At 42.8% G+C, this 12,696-nt stretch overlaps 1 protein-coding gene across 1 annotated transcript in view; it reads left to right on the top strand.

Annotated features, from left to right (window-relative positions):
• Positions 1 to 12,696, top strand: part of LOC112250855 (DNA-directed RNA polymerase, mitochondrial) — a 94,611-nt gene that overhangs the window by 47,387 nt on the left and 34,528 nt on the right. The window lies entirely within an intron of this gene.

Here is a 12,696-nt window from a genome sequence, read left to right as displayed (position 1 = left end):
CGTAGAAAGAGCATGTGTTCTTAATATTTTGTGCACTCAGTCTATGTGTTCTGTAGACTAACCAATCTGGCTGTGTTCACCATTAATGCCAGTCACATGTTATCTGGAGAGGTCATGAAAATAACAAGCAGACTAGGGTCCCTCGTAAGGTCCCCTTTCCCCCCTAATTGAGACCAGTGTGTCTCTGTGAGCTTGTTGTTTGGCTATAGTGGTGTGTCGTGAACTGGTAGAAGGGCCTAAAAGCAGTAGCCAATTACAGGGCTCTCTTCACCTCACCTGACCTCTGCTGACCTCACTGACAGACTGGGGGCGGCGGCCTCTGAAAGGTCTCGTGCTGCCTCGTGGTCTTGTGAAACAATAAGCCAGCTGCAGCAGTGGCTTTGCATGCTCCCTCTCTTCTTCCTCCTCCATCCCCTTTCCTTCCCCCTCTTTCTCTTCTATCTATTCTCCCCTTCTCTCTCTCTCATCTGCCTCTCTGCCTGCCAGGCAGTATTAAGAGCCAGAGCCCGAGCTCAGAGGTGGTTATGTTGTGTGGAAGTTTAGGCAGAGCTGCTTCTTCTCACTTCTGCTGAAAGCATCTGGCTGCACATCTGTCTCACTGGCACCGAGGTCTCTGTAGCATTTATTGTCACTGAGCTGGCCAATATACGTCCTGTGGTCAACACTGGCACTGGTTCCACCAACCCAAGTCTCTGGAGAAGGGTGTGGCATTAGGGCACCTGAAATTGAGAGTTGCTTAATGTTGGCTATGTATGCATGCGTGTCTTTGTTCTTTTGCCACATGTTTTACATTTCAAATGTCATTCAAATCCAAGGAAATGTGTAACCGCCATTTTGTCTTTGTGCCTGACACCGCCTTGTGGTTGAACAGGAGGGTGTGAACGGGCTCCCCTGTTCCGAACACATGAACCAGGTAATGGGCAGAGGGCACACTGACTCTACTTTGGCACAGCTCTGCTTATCATCACTGCAATGCAGAGAGGGCTGTGACTTCTCTACCCTTTCTTGTCCTCTACTCTCTCCTCTCGTCCTCCAGAATACAGTACACCACCACCACCACCAGGCCCCTGTCTGTCCTTCAGGCCTGTGCTGTCAGCCAGTCAGACAGCAGTGATGTCAGATGGCACCCTAATAGTCTGAGTTAATCTGACGGCTACTATTCTGCTGCCCACTGAGGCAGAGGTGCTGCTAAATCAAAATCAAATCAAATGTATTTATAATGCCCTTCTTACATCAGCTGATATCTCAAAGTGCTGTACAGAAACCCAGCCTAAAACCCCAAACAGAAAGCAATGCAGGTGTAGAAGCACGGTGGCTAGGAAAAACTCCCTAGAAAGGACAAAACCTAGGAAGAAACCTAGAGAGGAACCAGGCTATGAGGGGTGGCCAGTCCTCTTCTGGCTGTGCCGGGTGGAGATTATAACAGAACATGGTTGAGATGTTCAAATATGACCAGCATGGTCAAATAATAATAATCACAGTCGTTTTTGAGGGTGCAGCAAGTCAGCACCTCAGGAGTAAATGTCAGTTGGCTTTTCATAGCCGATCATTAAGAGTATCTCTACCGCTCCTGCGCTCTCTAGAGAGTTGAAAACAGCAGGTCTGGGACAGGTGAAAAGGTCCAGTGAACAGGTCAGGGTTCCATAGCCGCAGGCAGAACAGTTGAAACTGTAGCAGCAGCACGGCCAGGTGGACTGGGGAAAGCAAGGAGTCATCATGCCAGGTAGTCCTGAGGCATGGTCCTAGCGCTCAGGTCCTCCGAGAGAGAGAAAGAAAGAGGGAATTAGAGAGAGCATACTTAAATTCACACAGGACACCGGATAAGACAGGAGAAGTACTCCAGATATAACAAACTAACCCTAGCCCCCCGACACATAAACTACTGCAGCATAAATGCTGTAGGCTGAGACAGGAGGGGTCAGGAGACACTGTGGCCCCATCCGATGATACCCCCGGACATGGCCAAACAGGAAGGATATAACCCCACCCACTTTGCCAAAACACAGCCCCCACACCACTAGAGGGATATCTTCAACCACCAACCTACCATCCTGAGACAAGGCCGAGTATAGCCCACAAAGATCTCCGCCACGGCACAACCCAAGGGGGGGCGCCAACCCAGACAGGAAGATCACGTCAGTGACTCAACCCACTCAAGTGACGCACCCCTCCTAGGGACGGCATGAAAGAGCACCAGTAAGCCAGTGACTCAACCCCTGCTTCAGAGCTCAGGTATTTTCTGTATACCAGGGAGCTAGTTTCTTATGACAAATGTTTTTTTTAGTTTTTAGGGGTGCAACTGCATCTAGGGTATTGCGCAAGGTTAAATTGAGTTCCTCAGTTAAGTGGTAAACTGATTTTTGTCCTCTGACGTCCTTGGGTAGGCAGAGGGAGTCTGGAAGGGCATCAAGGAATCTTTTCCATGTGAATATTAAAATCACCAAAAATGTGACTATTATCGGTCCGATAGGAATTCAGGGAACTCAGTGAGGAACACTGTATATGGCCCAGGAGGCCTGTAAACAGTAGCTATAAAAAGTGATTGAATAGGCTGCATAGATTTCATGACTAGAAGCTCAAAAGACGAAAGCGTCATTTTTTTTTTTTGTAAATTGAAATTTGCTATCGTAAATGTTAGCAACACCTCCGCCTTTGCGGGATGCACAGGGATATGGTCACTGGTGTAACCAGGAGGTTCGGCCTCATTTAACACTGTAAATTCATCACGCTTAAGCCATGTTTCAGTCAGGCCAATGACATCAAAATTATGATCCAGTGATTAGTTCATTGACTATAACTGCCTTTGAAGTGAGGGATCTAACATTACGTAGCCCTGTTTTGAGATTTGAGGTATCACGATCTCTTTCAATAATGGCAGGAATGGAGGAGGTCTTTATCCTAATGAGATTGCTAAGGCTAACACCACCATGTTTAGTTTTGCCCAACCTAGGTCGAGGCACAGACACGCTACTGCAGCTTCTGTGACCCTCCCTCCCCAATCTTCTCTGAGAGAGTTACTCTAATAACATTGCCCCAATTTTGGACTTAATTTTCCAGTGTTGAATGCAGGGAGTTAGTATGAATTTAGGAGGGTTCACAGAGAGGGTGTGTGGGGGTTGAGGTTGTTTGATCTCAGCTCCAAGGTGGAGCCTTGCAGGCCTATTTGCGGTATATAGCAATATACTGTTATGTTTTGATTTGATTAATATTCTCCCTATTAGTCTACTACCTGGCATTTCCTCAGGAAGTCTGGGCTCGGGAGCTAGATATCATCATTCCACTGTGTGATTTCAGGTCATAACATTTTATTGGAAAGTTACGGCATTTCTTGATGAAGGTCTTCATAAATCAGGGGGCTGTATCAATTCTTCTCCTCTTGAATTCTTCTCCACTTAATCGTTTTTAATCACACACCCAACCGTGCTGCCATGCCATCTCACATGTTACCCGGTGCTGGAGAAAACACACAACACAATCTCAATGGATGAAGAATCACTAGACTACTACACTACACACTTAACTGCTCTGCCCTACCAAGCAAAAGAGCAGGAATTGCTTCAATGTTTTTTTTTTTTTTTGTCCAGCAAAATACATTGTAGGCAGATTATTGGAGATGTGGTTATCTGTTGTTTTACTGCAAGGTTATTTTGTATTCATATTTACCCTAAGCTCTGACATGACCTTTGACCGTAGCTTGGTACACCCACTGGAATACGTTTCCATGACAATTTATTTTTTTAACACAAACTTGTGTTATTATATTTATTTGGATGTGGCTGTCAATGTCATATAATTTGATACTTCTATCAGCAAAGAACAATAGATAATACCAAGGTCAACAAACCGTTGACACTGCAGCCCAAAGCTCAGTGAAACCAAAGTAAAAAGCTGACTTGAGTGATGGCAGTTACAGTGAAACCAAGGAAAACAGCAGTAACTTTTTTCAGTTACCGTAAACATGACCCCCCCCCATTTTCTCCATAACACAACACATTGGAGGCAGGATATTTGTCCGCTTGTATTTAGTGTAATAAAAAAAGGTCAACATTTGTTTCACCAATGGGCAGTTATTGCTATTTTGAATCACTAGTCTACTACACTATACAGTGAACCGCTGCACTCTCATTGTAACTAAAGACCAAGATATGTATAATTCTACTATAAAAAACATAGGCCTATAGCCTATTTTCATTCCCATTGCAATAAAATATTAGTGCAATCCATTTGATCAACTTTATTTGTATATTAAATTAGTAATTGAGAGTAATTAGAGTAATTACTAAAGTCCAGTTACAGCTTCTTTTGACAAAGTAGAAACGAAAAAGATGATGATAATAATCAAATCAAATTTTATTAGTCACATGCACCGAATACAACAGGTATAGGTAGACCTTACAGTGAAATGTTTACTTATTAAGAGCCCCTAACCAACAATACAGTTTAACAAGTAATTAAAGAGCAACAGTAAAATAACAATAGCAAGACTATATACAGGGGGGTACCAAAACAGTCGATGTGCGGGGGCACCGGTTAGTTGAGGTAGTATGTGCATGTAGGTAGAGTTATTAAAGTGAATATGCATAGATGACAACAGAGAGTAGCGGTGGTGTAAAGAGGGAGGGGGGGAATAGTCTCGGTAGCCTAGACTTGGCACTCTGGAACCGCTTGCCGTGTGGTAGCAGAAAGAACAGTCGATGACTACGGTGGCTGGAGTCTTTGACAATTTTTAGGGCCTTCCTCTGACACCGCCTTGCACTACCCTCTGTAGTGCCTTACCGTCGGAGGCCGAGCAGTTGCCATACCAGGCAGTGATGCAACCAATGGTGTTGAACGCTGAGCTGTAGTTAATGAATAGCATTCTCACATAGGTGTTCCTTTTGTCCAGGTGGGAAAGGGCAGTTTGGAGTGCAATAGAGATTGCATCATCTGTGGATCTGTTGGGGTGGTATGCAAATTGGAGTGGGTCTAGAGTTTCTGGGATAATGGTGTATGTGAGCCGTGACCAGCCTTTCAAAGCACTTCATGGCTACAGATGTGAGTGCTACGGGTCGGTAGTCGTTTAGGCAGGTTACCTTAGTATTCTTGTGCACAGGGACTATGGTGGTCTGTTTAAAACATGTTGGTATTAGAGACTCGGACAGGGAGAGGTTGAAAATGTCAGTTAAGACACTTGCCAGTTGGTAAACGCATGCTCGCTGTACACGTCCTGGTAATCCGTCTGGCCCTGCGGCCTAATAATTTTGACCTGTTTAAAGGTCTTACTCGTGTCGGCTGCGGAAAGCGTGATCACACAGTCTTCCGGAACAGCTGGTGCTCTCATGCATGTTTCAGTGTTATTTGCCTCGAAGCGAGCATGGAAGAAGTTTAGCTCATCTGGTAGGTTTGCGTCAATGGGCAGCGCAGTAATATAACCAGCCAGGTGCGCAGGTGAAATTATTTGCTCTATTCCTAAGCAAAAACACCAGTTCATGACCAATTGTAAAATATTTATTGCATAAAGAAATATTAGTGGAAATACAGTGCCTTGCGAAAGTATTCAGCCCCCTTGAACTTTGCGACCTTTTGCCACATTTCAGGCTTCAAACATAAAGATATAAAACTGTATTTTTTTGTGAAGAATCAACAACAAGTGTGACACAATCATGAAGTGGAACGACATTTATTGGATATTTCAAACTTTTTAACAAATCAAAAACTGAAAAATTGGGCGTGCAAAATTATTCATCCCCTTTACTTTCAGTGCAGCAAACTCTCTCCAGAAGTTCAGAGACGATCTCTGAATGATCCAATGTTGACCTAAATGACTAATGATGATAAATACAATCCACCTGTGTGTAATCAAGTCTCCGTATAAATGCACCTGCACTGTGATAGTCTCAGAGGTCCGTTAAAAGCGCAGAGAGCATCATGAAGAACAAGGAACACACCAGGCAGGTCCGAGATACTGTTGTGAAGAAGTTTAAAGCCGGATTTGGATACAAAAAGATTTCCCAAGCTTTAAACATCCCAAGGAGCACTGTGCAAGCGATAATATTGAAATGGAAGGAGTATCAGACCACTGCAAATCTACCAAGACCTGGGCGTCCCTCTAAACTTTCAGCTCATACAAGGAGAAGACTGATCAGAGATGCAGCCAAGAGGCCCATGATCACTCTGGATGAACTGCAGAGATCTACAGCTGAGGTGGGAGACTCTGTCCATAGGACAACAATCAGTCGTATATTGCACAAATCTGGCCTTTATGGAAGAGTGGCAAGAAGAAAGCCATTTCTTAAAGATATCCATAAAAAGTGTTGTTTAAAGTTTGCCACAAGCCACCTGGGAGACACACCAAACATGTGGAAGAAGGTGCTCTGGTCAGATGAAACCAAAATTGAACTTTTTGGCAACAATGCAAAACGTTATGTTTGGCGTAAAAGCAACACAGCTCATCGCCCTGAATACACCATCCCCACTGTCAAACATGGTGGTGGCAGCATCATGGTTTGGGCCTGCTTTTCTTCAGCAGGGACAGGGAAGATGGTTAAAATTGATGGGAAGATGGATGGAGCCAAATACAGGACAATTCTGGAAGAAAACCTGATGGAGTCTGCAAAAGACCTGAGACTGGAACAAAGATTTGTCTTCCAACAAGACAATGATCCAGAACATAAAGCAAAATCTACAATGGAATGGTTCAAAAATAAACATATCCAGGTGTTAGAATGGCCAAGTCAAAGTCCAGACCTGAATCCAATCGAGAATCTGTGGAAAGAACTGAAAACAGCTGTTCACAAATGCCCTCCATCCAACCTCACTGAGCTCGAGCTGTTTTGCAAGGAGGAATGGGAAAAAATTTCAGTCTCTCGATGTGCAAAACTGATAGAGACATACCCCAAGCGACATACAGCTGTAATCGCAGCAAAAGGTGGCGCTACAAAGTATTAACTTAAGGGGGCTGAATAATTTTGCACGCCCAATTTTTCAGTTTTTGATTTGTTAAAAAAGTTTGAAATATCCAATAAATGTCGTTCCACTTCATGATTGTGTCCCACTTGTTGTTGATTCTTCACAAAAAAATACAGTTTTTTATCTTTATGTTTGAAGCCTGAAATGTGGCAAAAGGTCGCAAAGTTCAAGGGGACCGAATACTTTCGCAAGGCACCGTACATTGCATTTGTAAAGTATTCAGACCCCTTCACTTTTTCCACATTGTATTACGTTACAGCCTTATTCTATAATAGATTTTTTTTAAATGATCCTCTTTAGCTCTGTAAGGTTGGATGGGGAGTGTCGCTGCAAAGCTTTTTTCAGGTCTCTCTGGAGATGTTTGATTGGGCTCAAGTCCAGGCTCTGGCTGGACCACTCAAGGACATTCAGAGACTTGTCCCAAAGCCACTCCTGCGTTGTCTTTTCTGTGTGCTTAGGGTTGTTGTCCTGTTGGAAGGTGAACCTTCCCCCAGTCTGAGTCCCTGAGTGCTCTGGAACAGGTTTTCATCAAGGATCTCTCTGTACTTTTCTTTGTTCATCTTTCCCTCGATCCTGACTAGTCTCCCAGTCCCTGCCACTGAAAAACATCACCACAGCATGACGCTGCCACCACCATGCTTCACCGTAGGGATGTTGCCATGTTTTCTCCTGACGTGACACTTGGCATTCAGGCCAAATAGTTAAATCTTGTTTTCACCCAAACAATGAATCTTTTTTCTTAAGGTCTGAGAGTCCTTTAGGTGCCATTTAGCAAACTCCAAGTGGGCTGTCATGTGCCTTTTACTGAGGAGTGGCTTCCATCTGGACACTCTACCATAAAGGCCTGATTGGTGGAGTGCTGCAGAGATGGTTGTCCTTTTGAAAGGTTCTCCCATCTCCACAGAGGAACTCTAGAGTTCTGTCAGAGTTACCATCGGGTTCTCTCTGACCAAGGCCCTTCTCCCCAATTGCTCAGTTTGGCTGGGGAGCCAGCTCTAGGAAGAGTCTAGGTGGTTCCAAACTTCTTCCATTTAAGAATGATGGAGGTCACTGTGTTCTTGGGGACCTTCAATCCTGCAGACATTTTTTGGTACCCTTCCCCAGATCTGTGCCTCGACACAATCCTGTCTTGGAACTCTATGGACAATTCCTTCGACCTCATGGCTTTGTTATTGCTCTGACATCCACTGTCAACTGTGGGACCTTGTACAGACAGGTGTGTGCCTTTCCAAATCATGTCCTATCAATTGAGTTTACCACAAGTGGGCTCCAATCAAGTTGTCAAAACATCTCAAGGATGATGAATGGAAACAGGATGCACCTGAGCTCAATTTCTAATCTATTAGCATCGGGTCTGAATACTAAGGTATTTCTAAAAAAAAAAAAACTAAAAACATGTTTCACTTTGTCATTATGGGGTATTGTTTGTAGATTGATGAGGATAAAATACATTTATTCCAAAATGTGGAAAAGGGAAGGGGTCTGAATACTTTCCGAGTGCACTATATACTTTCGTCACGTCTATCATTGACACATTATTTGCACCACTACAAATAGAAAAAATGAATGTGGTTGAACGCTACCCTGTTTTGCCTCTACCTAACTGGGTATGAAGGCCCCGGACCTTACAATTGGATTGTCTTTGAGCTAGCTGTTTGTCATTGTGCCCTATTGCCAAGCATGGGGCTGGGAGGGCTAAATTAAAGATTGTCTTCCCTTGTCAATAACTCCTCCATTCCATCTACCCCCCACAGGTTTACATGTTATACAGTGCCAGAATTTCAGAGTGGATTTAGAGTGTCATGCTCCTTCACCTTTACAGACCATTGATGGGCTAGTTATATACTGATAGCAGTGCTGCTGCTCCCTCTCTTTAGCACTTGCGCTCTCTCTGTCTCTCTCTGGATTTGCTCAGTAGGGGTTCCAGTTCCCTGTTTGAAAATGTCATGGTGCCTGGCCAGATTCATGCAGAACCAGCCTGGATTCCATTAATAATCTTAAAGACAGGACACCGCCTCAGATCCGCACCACCACAGTCCTCTTATAGCCAGGACACCACAGCACAGATTTCCTGCAGCGCCTCTACTCCTGGAGTGTAAGGATACAGACAGTAGCCCTGGAGTTCATGTTAAGGTCCATATCCTTCAATTTTATTGGATAAAGGACTGCCAGAGATTGTAATTGATGTGCCAATTCTTAAGTAGAAGCAATGTGCTTTCTTGGGTATATTGTAGTACAGTCAGTGTATTTGAGTGTGCATTGAATGCAAGGTTTGGGATTGAAAAGCTTTTTGAGTGCAGTACCTGAAATGGAAAAGCTTCTAGGAATTGCATTTGTACGTCTATGGCTTCATTATAATAATACAGTGTATTGATGTGAACCGTCGGTGCCCAACCTGGGGTCAGCTGAAGGTGCTCTTCCCCAACAATCTGTGTGTGTGTTGTGTGTGCATTTGTATGGAATGTTCTACCCAAATATTTGTAAAGATGACTGATGGGGGGCGCTGTGTTGAAGCTACCGGGCCTCCATCTTGGTACTCCCCCACCGATGTAAAAAATATTTTGGAAGCTATATAAATCCATTTATTGTCTACATGCGTTTTTGCCTATTTTATTCTATTACAGACACTTTTAATGCATTCTTTGACATTATATTATGTGAGCTAAACATAAACATTTAAAATATATACAAACATTTTCTTTAAAGGGCAACTCCACCACTTTTCTTCCTCATTTTCATTCTCTCCATCACAATACCAGTGTCAGCATATATGAAAACGTCGCATTCCTACGTTTTGTAGAAACATTTTTAAAGTTAAAAAGTTCTACCTGTTGACATCAAACATTTAACACAGATTAAATGTGTTTTTTTTTAAACACTATGAGATTCAGGGTGGTGTGGCGAGCAAGGAAATACTCTCACTTGGGCTAGAACCTTGTTGCATGTTTTGAAAATCATTGTTCTTTACTTTTAATCCTATCCTGTGATGTCACAAAGAAGCATTTTTTAGGACTTTTCTTCTTCATGTTTTTAACCACAGATCATAGAAATGCTGGAGATGATGAATATGAGGTTGAAAACTGGTGGATTTGCCCTTTAACCCCCCTAGAGTCAATGTCCACGCACCTGCGGAAATCCAATTAGCATGATAATAAAAAAAATCCCCATAAAAATGTGTTAGTTTAAGCTAGAGAGATGTTTTTTTTGTTGCATTGGATGCGTCTCAATCCACCAATGTTGCACTTCTGCATCTGCGGTGAAAGCTGACAGAGCTAGGAGCGGTGTTTGTCAGACCATGAGACATCCCGAAAATCGGTCTTCTCACAAAATCATCTGTAGCTCCGAACGGTTTGTACGGTAGCTCTGAACGGTTTGCCTATAATCTATTATTTCCTCTATGGAAATATGTGACTCTCATGAAAGCTATGGTGTTCTCCGTTTTGCTCTAGGATGCCCACAGGCCTCAAGACTCGTCTGAAGTTCCCCCGGTATCTGTGGGGGAAAATGTATTGAAGTACAGTACCAGTCAATAGTTTGGACACACCTAATCATTCAAGGGTTTTTCTTTATTTTTTACTATTTTCCACATTGTAGAATAATAGTGAAGACATCAAAACTATGGAATAACACATATGGAATCATGTAGTAACCAAAAAAGTGTTTTAACAAATCAAAATATATTTTGGATTCTTCAAAGTAACCACCCTTTGCCTTGATAGCTTTGCACACTCTTGGCATTCTCTCAACCAGCTTCATGAGGTAGTCACCTGGAATGCTTTTCCAACAGTCTTCAAGTAGTTCCCACATATGCTGAGAACTTGTTGACTGCTCTTCCTTCACTCTGCGGTCGAACTCATCCCAAACCATCTCAATTGGGTTGAGGTCGAATGATTGTGGAGGCCATGTCATCTGATGCAGCACTCCATCACTCTCCTATTTGATCAAATAAACCTTATACAGCCTGGATGTGTGTTTTGGGTCATTATCCTTTTGAAAAACAAATGATAGTCCCACTAAGTCCCGCAAACCAGATGGGGAAGGCATATCGCTACAGAATGCTGTGGTAGCCATGTTGGTTAAGTGTGCCTTAAATTCTAAATAAATCCCCAACAGTGTCATCAGCAAAGCACCCCCACACCATCACACCTCTTCATGGTGGGAACCGCACATGCAGAGATCATCATCCATTCAGCTATTCTGCATCTCACAAAGACACGGCTGTTGGAACTAAAAATCTGACATTTGGACTCATCAGACCAAAGGACAGATTTACACCGGTCTAATGTCCATTGCTCATGTTTCTTGGCCCAAGCAAGTCTCTTCTTATTATTGGTGTCCTTTACTAGTGGTTTCTTTGCAGCAATTCGACCATGAAGGCCTGATTCACGCAGTCTTCTCTGAATAGTTGATGTTGAGATGTGTCTGTTACTTGAACTCTGTGAAGCAATTTTTTGGGCTGCAATCTGAGGTGCAGTTAATTGTCCATTTCTGAGGCTGGTAACTCAAATGAACTTATCCTATGCAGCAGAGGTGACTCTGTGTTTTCCTTTCCTATGGCGGTCCTCATGAGAGCCAGTTTCATCATAGTGCTTGTTGGTTTTTGCGACTGCACTTGAAGAAACTTTCAAAGTTCTTGACATTTTCTGGATTGACTGACCTTCATGTCTTAAGATAATGATGGACTGTCATTTTTCTTTGCTTATGAGCTGTTCTTGCCATAATATGGACTTAGATCGATTTGGTAAAATACCATCTTCTGTATACCATCCAGAAAATGTATACCACATCTTCTGTATACCACCCCTACCTTGTCACAACACAACTGATTTGCTCAAATGCATTAAGAAAGAAAGAAATTCCACAAATGAACTTGTAATTAATTCAACTGCTGTTAATTGAGATGCATTCCAGGTGACTAACTCATGATGCTGGTTGAGAGAATGCCAAGAGTGTTCAAAGCTGTCATCAAGGCGAAGGGTGGCTATGTTGAAGAATCTCAAATATAAAATATATTTTGATTTGTTTAACAGTTTTTTGGTTACTACATGATTCCATATGTATTATATCATAGTTTTGATGTCTTCACTATTAATGTTGATACTTAAAGGGGTCTTTAAAATTCAAAATCAAATAGCAAAATGATCCTTGGTATTCCATATAGCTTAGTAGAACCCCCCCCCCCTTTTAGAGATTACTTTTTGAGATTACTGATGTTACTGTCCCCGTTATAACCAAAAAATGGTGTGTGTATGTGGTTGTGTGGATCCGTTTGTGTGTGTGAAGCTGTGTGTGTGCTGTGCTGCTTACGTGTCTGGCATTCAGCACTAACGGAGAGCAGACAGACATCCTAAGCAGGTCTGTCAGCTAGCCCAGCATGCTCTGGTAGTGTGGTATCAAGCAGCGGTGATGCGCTGGGCTAGCTGCACCTCATCAGCAGGTGCTGGGGAGCAGAGGTGACAGATGGCAGGCCTCTGGAGGGCTCTGTCTGTCTGTCTGTCTCTGTCTCTGTCTCTGTCTCTGTCTCTCAATTCAATTCAAGGGCTTTATTGGCATGGGAAACATGTGTTAACATTGCCAAAGCAAGTGAGGTAGATAATATATAAAGTAGATATATAAAGTGAAATAAACCAATAAAAATTAACAGTAAACATCACACATACAGAAGTTTCAAAACAATAAAGACATTACAAATGTCATATTATATATATATATACAGTGTTTTAACAATGTACAAATGGTAAAGGACAC

The sequence above is a fragment of the Oncorhynchus tshawytscha genome, linkage group LG05, assembly GCF_018296145.1.
Source record: "Oncorhynchus tshawytscha isolate Ot180627B linkage group LG05, Otsh_v2.0, whole genome shotgun sequence".
Taxonomy (NCBI): domain Eukaryota; kingdom Metazoa; phylum Chordata; class Actinopteri; order Salmoniformes; family Salmonidae; genus Oncorhynchus; species Oncorhynchus tshawytscha.
This window is presented reverse-complemented; position numbering and strand designations above follow the sequence as displayed.